Raw genomic sequence first — 10,208 nt, 5'->3', positions numbered from 1 at the left:
AGGGGTTAAGTTGTGTGTTTGTATGAGCTGCGGTCTGAGTAGCGTGTGAGAGACTGAGGCTTCCTCTTACCTGGGGTCAGGTAACCTGATGCTGTACCTGTGGGTGTGGCCCTATCTGTCCCCTCCCTATGGGTGAGCCGGCACTTGTCAACAAGACCGTCCCATGGAAGCATCTCATGCCGAGGATCCCCCACAGCACGCTGGCTTTTAAGGTAGGGTTAACTGATGGGACTGTGAAACTGCTGCAATACCTGTTACAGAGGAAAGGGACCTGGATGCATTTTGATAAACGTAGCATGATTAGTGTAATGATATCATTTTATATATCATCTACTGCACCATTCAGTTTTATACACCTGATCTTCAGGAGGACTTACAAAGGTAATGATATCACTTTATACATCACTGGTAATATCTCACCTAGATTATAGTGATCAGTTCTATACACCAGATCTCCAGGACACAGATAGTGATATCACTTTATACATCACTGGTAATATCTCACCTAGAGTATAGTGATCAGTTCTATACACCAGATCTCCAGGACACAGATAGTGATATCACTTTATACATCACTGGTAATATCTCACCTAGAATATAGTGATCAGTTCTATACACCAGATCTCCAGGACACAGATAGTGATATCACTGTATACATCACTGGTAATATCTCACCTAGAATATAGTGATCAGTTCTATACACCAGATCTCCAGGACACAGATAGTGATATCACTGTATACATCACTGGTAATATCTCACTTAGATTATAGTGATCAGTTCTATATACCAGATCTCCAGGACACAGATAGTGATATCACTTTATACATCACTGGTAATATCTCACCTAGAGTATAGTGATCAGTTCTATATATCAGATCTCCAGGACATAGAGAGGTGGTGATATCACAATATACATCACTGGTAACATCTCACGTAGAATATAGTGATCAGTTCTATACACTAAATCTTCAGGACATAGAGAGGGAGTAATATCACTGGTAATATCTCACCTAGAGTATAGTGATCAGTTCTATACACCAGATCTCCAGGACACAGATAGTGATATCACTGTATACATCACTGGTAATATCTCACCTAGAATATAGTGATCAGTTCTATACACTAAATCTCCAGGACATAGAGAGGTGTAAGATCACTTTATACATCACTGGTAATATCTCACCTAGAGTATAGTGATCAGTTCTATATATCAGATCTCCAGGACATAGAGAGGTGGTGATATCACAATATACATCACTGGTAACATCTCACGTAGAATATAGTGATCAGTTCTATACACTAAATCTTCAGGACATTACCAGTGATATTACACCCACTCTATAGCTCACCAAGAGTATAGTGATCAGTTCTATATATCAGATCTCCAGGACACAGGTAATGATATCACTGTATACATCACTGGTAATATCTCTCCTAGAGTATAGTGATCAGTTCTATGTATCAGATCTCAAGGACCTAGAGAGAAGTGATATCACTGTATACATCACTGGTAACTCATCTATTGTATTGTTAGGACACTGAGAAGTTGTGATATCATTACTACTAGGATATCTAGAGGGCTGACAACCTTTGAAAATATTTTTTTTATTGACTCATTAAAGGTCATCTAATAACCAGAGACATGCTGATCTCAGCGCAGGTACCAGTGTGTAGCGTCGGGCACCTAATTTTGCCACTATTACCCATTTATACATAGTATAGTGGACTAGTGGGCCAGATGCAGACTACTGCAGGGGTGCAAAAGATTTTGTGGGAAGAGATATGAGATTCATGGGGTGTAGACAGCGTGTTTACTGGGACATTCCCTGGTTAGCGAGCGACGAGAGCATTTTTATATTTACTAAAATTCTTAATTATCACATGTCCTAAGCAGTATTTTATAAGTAACAGGGAAACATTTAAATGCATAAACAGGTCCTAAAGTGCCTACAAGCTTTTCCACAATGCACATTATAATTTTTTGTCAATATAAGCACATCAATGTTCAGTTGACAAGGTAATCATTTATAACGACTTGTATAATCATTTATAAACAGATGCTTATTTGTCTGGTGACTGATTGTAGCACTAATTGTTTTAAGTGCAAATGATACCTGTCATTACATCACCATAATGTCCCTTTATCTGCCTTTAAAGATCTTGCTGATAGAGCTGACACAAGCCTTGATGTATGTGCGCATTATAAGGGATCAGTGTGTACATCCTGCAGGCTCTCACTTCCCCCGTCTACAGCAGCTGACAGGGAGTGCAAATATTTACCTCTGATATCAAACAGCGATAGGAGCCTTGGCCAAGTGTGAGTCATTTATTTAGCAGGGGTGCTGTATATCTGAGATCTGCATCTCTCATAACCATTTGCTGAAAAGATCGTGACCCTGTACACGTTCTACAGGTGTACAGAGGAACTATCAAAAGAAGCGTTGGACAGACGCCGTGAGTGCGTACACACTTCCAAATTTGCCCAACATTGTTGATCGTGATTTTTAGGAAGCTTATAAAACAGAATCAACAGATGAGATATGTTTTAGTTAGATAAAACACGATCGCAGGAGCGTATACACTCTTGCAATATCTGACCAAACGGTCGTTTATTGTATGATCTGCACAATAATTATGTAGGTGTGTAGCCAGCTCAACCCTGGGGTCCAGAGACATTGTTTATCCAACAATCGGATATGTCTGACAAAATACAGGACATGTGGTTATAACATTGGCCTACAGGACATTCACTGTACATAATCAAGACATGGGTGCGTCTGTATAGATACATATAAAAGCAGATTAGCTTAGTCCCTTACTCGTGGTAAATAAACATGAAGCATTATTTGGCAGAACTTATTGTTTGTATTTGGATTAAGCCATATTTTGTTTGGTAAATGTTCTTCATCATCATCATCACCATTTATTTATATAGCGCCACTGATTCTGCAGCGCTGTACAGAGAACTCATTCAAATCAGTCCCTACCCCATTGGAGCTTACAGTCTAAATTCCCTAACACACACACACACAGAGAGAGAGACTAGGATCAATTTTGATACCAGCCAATTAACCAGCTAGTATGTTTTTGAAGTGTGGGAGGAAACCGGAGCACCCGGAGGAAACCCACGCAAACACAGGGAGAACATACAAACTCCACACAGATAAGGCCATGGTCGAGAATTGAACTCATGATCCCAGTGAGGCAGAAGTGCTAACCACTTAGCCAACCGTGGTATTACTAGTGTAATGGCCCACTAATCCCGAAATACAATTGGTCTTCTATAAGAGGTACCCATCACAAATATATATACAGTATATATGTAAAGGTTACCATACATGGACAAAACTCTAGGGGTATATTTACCAAACTGCGGGTTTCAAAAAGTGGAGATGTTGCCTATAGCAACCAATCAGATTCTAGTTTTCATTTATGTAGTGCATTCTACAAAATGACAGCTAGAATCTGATTGGTTGCTATAGACAACATCTCCACTTTTTCAAACCCGCAGTTTAGTAAATATACCCACTAGGTGTTTCTAGACATTCTATTTATATTTGCTGTGGAACTGAGTGCAGCCTATTTTTATCTTACAGTAATGTTTTGTTAATGGTGATTGACTTGTGTTGACTATGGGATTACTGACAGGAAATGTGCTGTGTGTATTAAAATATACCCAACCTCACAATTGCTCTCTTGAACCTTTTTACATATGTAGCAATTAATCTTATTAGCAGATATTTCCTATAAAGCAGCTGGTATTTTAGGTTGTGAGTGCAGATTAAAACATTTAGAACAACCCTTGCAGATAAAAGCCTATTGCTGTGTTTTCTACAGTGGAGCCGGTACATAGGAACAAATACAGAGAGAGATCCCAGCACACTGCTGTGAAGCAGTAACGTAGATCAGCAGAATGTTCCAGGGAGAGTACATCTACCTGGATGTGAGCCAGTGATATGATGCATTATTCTCAGGCTCACATCCAATCACATGCAGGCTGGAACTCCCAGTTGTTTTAAATTTCCCGGACTGTGCAGATAAAATAGTGATTGGCTTGTCTTCTGCAGAGGGGGGTCCAGCCCCTCTAAGGGTAAGTTAGTTCTCTTCCAATGAGCTTTTGTGGCACAGATTCGCTTGAGTACAGTCATTGTCTAGCTCCTGCCTATCCCTAACTCAAGGATGGAAGTTACACGGCTTCGCCTCTGGTTAGAGGTTTCTGGGAACAAGATATATGCTTTGTAAATGATGATATAGAACCAGTGCTTATTGTGCATAATCTTTACTCCCATCCGACTGCTACAATTGTATGTGAGGAGTTTCTCAGTGCGTATAAAGCAGAGATAGGCAACCTGATCCACATCAGGGGTTGCGCGGGTCCCCTCTAACCTTCACCAGGGCCGCAAAGTACCCGTACTCTTAGTAATCAAACAATACATTTATTTAGAGAAAGAGACCGGTAGCTATAATAGCAAATCAGCAGGTCTTTTAAACGTGTTACTATAACAAACACATCTGACAGTAAAGCAGGAAAGAGCTGGGGGTCGCAGGCGGAGGGCCGTATGCTGCCTGTCGCCCATCAGTCATGCAAAGTCGTATCTCAGAACGAGGCTGAAGTTAGCTTCTTATTCGTTTCTTATTTACTTCTTATTCATGCTCCAGCTTCTTATTCAGAAAATCTTATTTTTAAAGGATTAAATCAATTTGGATCACACCAAATTAACACGAAAGGGGGTCCATTATACAAAATGCATTAGTATTTCGCCTGACCCAACAAGGTTATGGACATGAAATCAGGGGGCAAAGTCACCAAATTTTATCATTTTGAATAAATAGCTGCAGTTTTTCAAGGGTTAAATGCCGTTGGGTCAGCTATTTAACAGTGGGAATCAACACAGGGTGGTCAGTTACATATAAAGCATCTGTCTAAAGCTGGGTACACACTACAGAATTTTCCTCCAGCTTTTTATGCCGATTGATTTTACATGCGATAGATGTCCCGATCGCTCGGTCCATGGACTGCATACACACTAGTCTTGTTTAGGACGATAAAGGGAAGAGCGGACGTCCCTGTAGCGACTTTTTACAGCCATGTTGTTGTGAGCAATGATTGCAGTTTTTTGTACACACTGAAGCAACACTTGCGTCTTGTGGATCGGTAGGAAGTTTATACACACTACACAACGGAAACGAGAGTGGAACGAAAATATTTAACGGTATGACCAACCAAATGAGGCGACAATCGTCAATTTGAGTAGACTTTCGACCATCGTGTCACTGCACACACTGACCCGACTTTTGAACGAGCGGTCGTATGTTGGCTGGTTGAGCCGATTATTGGACGAAAAACCCTGTAGTGTGTACCCAGATTAAGAAGTTAACTTCAGCCTCGTTATATCAGAGGACTGGATCATGAATGTAAATTATGTCCTTTCCTGTAATAAAAAACCCTAATCTGTGTGAATAGGTGTTACCCTGGAAAATGTGTGAAATCCGCTCTGATCTCCCACTACAAGGAAATCCCCCCCTCCATCACCTTTCTGTAATGTCTCTAAAAAATCAATTCATGTTACAATAACTGATAATAGTCCTTGGCTGTAGGTCCCATCTACAATTCCCCGCTGGTAGTTTTGATGTAGTACCAGGCAGGAGCTGGCTGGGCAAGGGGGGATCTTCCCCCCTGGGCTGGTCCCATAATGGGCTATCTTCGGATGGGTCACTGGGCTACTGCATTTTTTTCCCCTTTAAAACATTCCTAATAGGCTGCTGAGTCGAGCCTTACCTCCCGGGCTAAAATTTGCCAGCCCTCCCCTGGTGCCACGTGAGTGTGCACCTGAGCTGTTTGTTTGAGTTAATGTTTCAGTTATGACGTTATTAAATTTTTTTTGCTTCCTTTGTTACTTTTATGTTTGCAATCCAACGTATAACTGTTAGTTAGCCGGTTGTCATTGTACTATTTCACACATCTAAAACCTTTGTGTCTGTAGCAGCTTTCACCCGACCCACCTGGCACAACGTGCGTGCGTGGCTTCTGTTCAGTGTCTTGTTTTATTAAATGATGATGAGTTAAAAAAAACAAGTTTGAAATTTGTTCTACTCGTTTCACCAGGAATCTTGTTTAGTAGGCGACTTGTGTCAGACAAGGGGACACCTGTCACTTAATTCTTTGGCGTTGTGCGTGTCCAGGTGTAGCAAGCACTGTGTTTTCTCATAGGACAAAGCAGCAACCTGCCTCTGGACTAGTTGCAAAAAACAAAATATGCAGTTGTCCTTTATGCAAGTCTTGTTTCTTTATGTGCGGCAGAGGTATGCTTCATGTGCGGCAGAGGTATGCTTCATGTGCGGCAGAGGTATGCTTCATGTGCGCCAGAGGTATGCTTCATGTGCGCCAGAGGTATGCTTCATGTGCGCCAGAGGTATGCTTCATGTGCGGCAGAGGTATGCTTCATGTGTGCAGAGGTATGCTTCATGTGTGCAGAGGTATGCTTCATGTGCGCCAGAGGTATGCTTCATGTGCGCCAGAGGTATGCTTCATGTGTACGCCGTCTCACTGCTTTCACTACTCCACCCAGAAGTAAAATTATACTGCAACGAACCCTTCCCTCTAGCAGAATTGCTGGGTTGACTGCCCTTCACCCGATCATTGGTCAGTTCTCCTGCAGAAGGCGTATATAGTATACATTTAGTTCAGGGTAAAGGTTATACAAGACAGACACTTTTACAGTATCCCATTTAGATATTTGCTATTTGTCATGTGCAGTGACCACCCTAAAACAGTCATTGTACATCCTTCTGTGCTGCCACAACTGCTCATTGTGTGTACAATACATGCTATCTTTGCTGCACACTATGCTATCTGCTGACAGTCAGTCTTACGGCTGTGCTGCCCTAGGTAAATAACCCTACACATGTGAAAAATGTATTTATAGTAAGGTTAACGTGGTTATATTTGATGATTAGGATACCCTACAGCCATGGTTTATATGCACACTTCAAGATTACTAAAACGTTTAGCGAAATGGCTGCGAGCTACAGCATGAGCCTCACTCTCAGGGCCAGTTGACGGGAAGGGGGGGGGGGGGGGGGGAGTTCCTGGTTGGGGGCATCACCCTAAGTTTAGCTGGGTACACACTACAGACATTTTCTCCCAGTGTGCTAGCTATCATCATTTATTTATATATATAGCGCCAACATATTCCGTAGCGCTTTACAATTGGGATAGCTATAACAATTTTACCAACCACTTTTTTAAAAAAAGTCCCGATCAGCAGCTGATTCATGTGCACGCACTATACAAGTTTTACAAGATTTACCTTCAGATCTGTGCTCTTCATCTGTCATACCCATCTGCTTTAAAGATTGTGACTCTGTAAACTCTACCGAGATCCTGATCGTGAGTGCGTACACACTGCAGGATTGGAACCACATCGTTCCATCGTTGAACAAGATTTTTAGTTCAGTTTAAAAATCAAATGAAGCAATGCGACGAGCTGTGGAGCGATAATCGCTCATCGTTGCAGTGTACACAGTAATGCGATATCGGGCCGAACAGTCGTTTATCGGATGATTGGCCCGATAATCGTCTGAAAGCCCTGTAGTGTGTACCCAGTCTTACTCTACATACTGGACAGATTTAATTAAGAGGGGATGTCTTAATGTGGACAACTCTTCATCATCATTAACTCTTACGTGTTGTTGTGCAGCCTGGAAGCTCTGAAGAGATTTATCCAGTTGAGAAGAAGCATCATAAGCTGTACCTGGACATGTCTATACTGTCCATCCCACGACAACTTCAGATCATTTCCAGAGAACACTGCTGTGTAGGTGGTTCTGAGACCACCAGGAAAGGTGCTGTCTAAGTTGTCCTTCATACTATAATACTCATGTGTGCTAAAGCTGGCTTCAGTGCAGTTGTATAATACATTTTAAGGGGAAATTTCAATTACCGATGAAGTGGCGCGCGGACATCACTGCTATGTCCAGCTATTCACATTGCCGGCCGTTACGGTAGGAATCTCTTTGGGGCGCGAGGAAAAAACGAGCAGAGATTCCCGTCATAACATCGGTGCAAGGTGTCTGCGCGGACGTTCCGGAGACACCTTGCGCTGAATTGAATCTCCCCCTAAGTGTACCTCTTAAATGTATGTTAACTTACAAAGCTTAGTAAGTAGGAATAGAAAGTGTTAATCTGCTGAATGAGAGGAGTGGTATTATGCAGTTGGACATTGCCAAGGACAAGTAACTTGGGACTGTTCCTCTGAATTAGGAACTCATCAGAATATGTCTTATGAAATGCTGAGCCTTGGTGTAGCTGACTTTATGTACTTATGTACTTATACGGCTGTGGGGTCTAAACCATGTGGAGACGGCTCTTTACATATGGTTTAGGCATTTTTAAGTACAATTGTTATTTAAGAAAAGCCTAACGCAGGAGATATCTCCTGCATTAGGCAAAGTACTGCATTAAACCGCAGTCCCCATAAAACTCAGTGGGGACTGCAGTGTGGGCAATTTTATTAAGCTTTGGTTTTTGAAGCTTGACCCCGATGGCTAACGCCATTCAGTGCTATGGGGAGGGCATCACAAGAGCGGGATCTTGCTGCTCCCTCTATACACTGTTTTACGCAAATGGCATCTGCGCGACCGGAGTCTTCATGGAAAAAAAGAAAAGTCATCGACGGGACAGCCTCCTATTGGCTGCGCTGTCCTGACATAACTTCTGTAGTAAATTGCCCCAAAAAGTCGTCTGTCATCGTTGCAATAACAGATGATACTTAATGGGGCAAAATGCCGGTAATTCTTACATAGGCCCCTGTGTGAGAGATAGCAGTGTTGTCTTATAAGTCAACTCTTTGTTATGTTTGACAGAAAATATAAAGTAGAAATGAACACAGGGGCTAGTCCACCTGTGATAAGTCACAGTTTGAGGTGCCCGTTTCTCTCTTAGACTGAAACTCCTCGAAACCTTACACAGACATATTTACACAGACATATTTACACAGAATGTTCCCATGTACTGTATGTATGTAACAGACAAACAGATGCGATTTTCTCATAGAAACTGGCCGCGCTTTATCATGTGTTCTGGTTTATGAATGACGGAACAATGTTCAAATATTGAAATACTTAGTTTAAAATTTACGTTTTGTTGAAGTCAACCATTTTTTTTACGATAATTTGGCAAAATAGGGCACTGTTCTTCTGAAATGTATAAATGGTATTTTGTTATATTGCAACAGAGACAGCTCCCAATTGTTAAAGTCTACTCATCAACTATATATTGTGAGAGAGGAGATATTTTGGGCTGAAATATATTCATGAGAATGTAACCTATCACTAGTAGGTGGTGTCACTTGTAAAAATGCATGTTGGTTCAGCCTATAAAATGGCTGCCTCCACTGGGTTTAGAGTTACACTTGTTTGCAAGCAAATTAGAGTCTCTGGTCAGAATAACACAAGCCATGGGGGTAGATTGACTAAAACTTCTAAAAAGGAAATCGGCAGGTGTTGCCCATAGCAACCAATCAGATTCTAGCTATCATGTTCTAGAATGTAGATAAAGAACAACTGGAATCTGTTTTGTTGCTATGGGCAACACCTCAACTTTTCCTTTTTAGAAGTTGTAGTAAATCTACGTCCATGTTGTTTTACTGTATATCTGAAGGGCACAGTCAAGTATATTTATAGATGATAATGTACTTTTTGCATTTCAAAGAAACCTCCTTAATAAAGATTACAGATTGATAAGCATCTGCCACTTGTAAATATAAGTAGCTGTTGCCAGTTCCCCATAAATCCAGCCACATGAAAGGAGGCGAAAGTGTCACCTCGTCCATAAAGAGAGGAATGTTCAACCTTCCACTCCCAGAGCCAGCTCTTAAATACAATATTTATTGCCAGAGTGAATGCAGCAAAAAAAAGTGGGACCTGACAAACAGTTCTTCTAATGTTCTGGATCAGGGTCCACTGTGCCTCCCAAGCTGCTGATAGACTACAACTCCCAGCAGGCTCTGCTCTGTAGTGTGCTCCACTGAGAGCATTCATTTATATAGCTTGTCCAAACACCAGCTCTGATTCAGAAATGCATAAATGATTTTAACCTTGTTTAATAAAGTTTTGTTTATTATTCTTGACTGTTGTCTACATTTACAATCTACCTTGCACTGATTTCTTATTAGTTTATAACAGGAAGAGAAACTTCTTTTTAAAA

At 41.3% G+C, this 10,208-nt stretch overlaps 1 protein-coding gene across 1 annotated transcript in view; it reads left to right on the top strand.

The window, feature by feature from the left end:
• The first annotated feature begins 154 nt into the window (after window positions 1-154).
• LOC142102168 (uncharacterized) overlaps window positions 155-10,208 on the top strand; it is a 33,982-nt gene continuing 23,928 nt past the window's right edge. The window contains exon 1 of the mRNA XM_075186837.1: window positions 155-212. The gene's annotated coding sequence lies outside the window, so the exon portion shown is untranslated. The remainder of the gene's footprint in view (window positions 213-10,208) is intronic.

Source organism: Mixophyes fleayi, chromosome 9 (assembly GCF_038048845.1).
Source record: "Mixophyes fleayi isolate aMixFle1 chromosome 9, aMixFle1.hap1, whole genome shotgun sequence".
Taxonomy (NCBI): domain Eukaryota; kingdom Metazoa; phylum Chordata; class Amphibia; order Anura; family Limnodynastidae; genus Mixophyes; species Mixophyes fleayi.
This window is presented reverse-complemented; position numbering and strand designations above follow the sequence as displayed.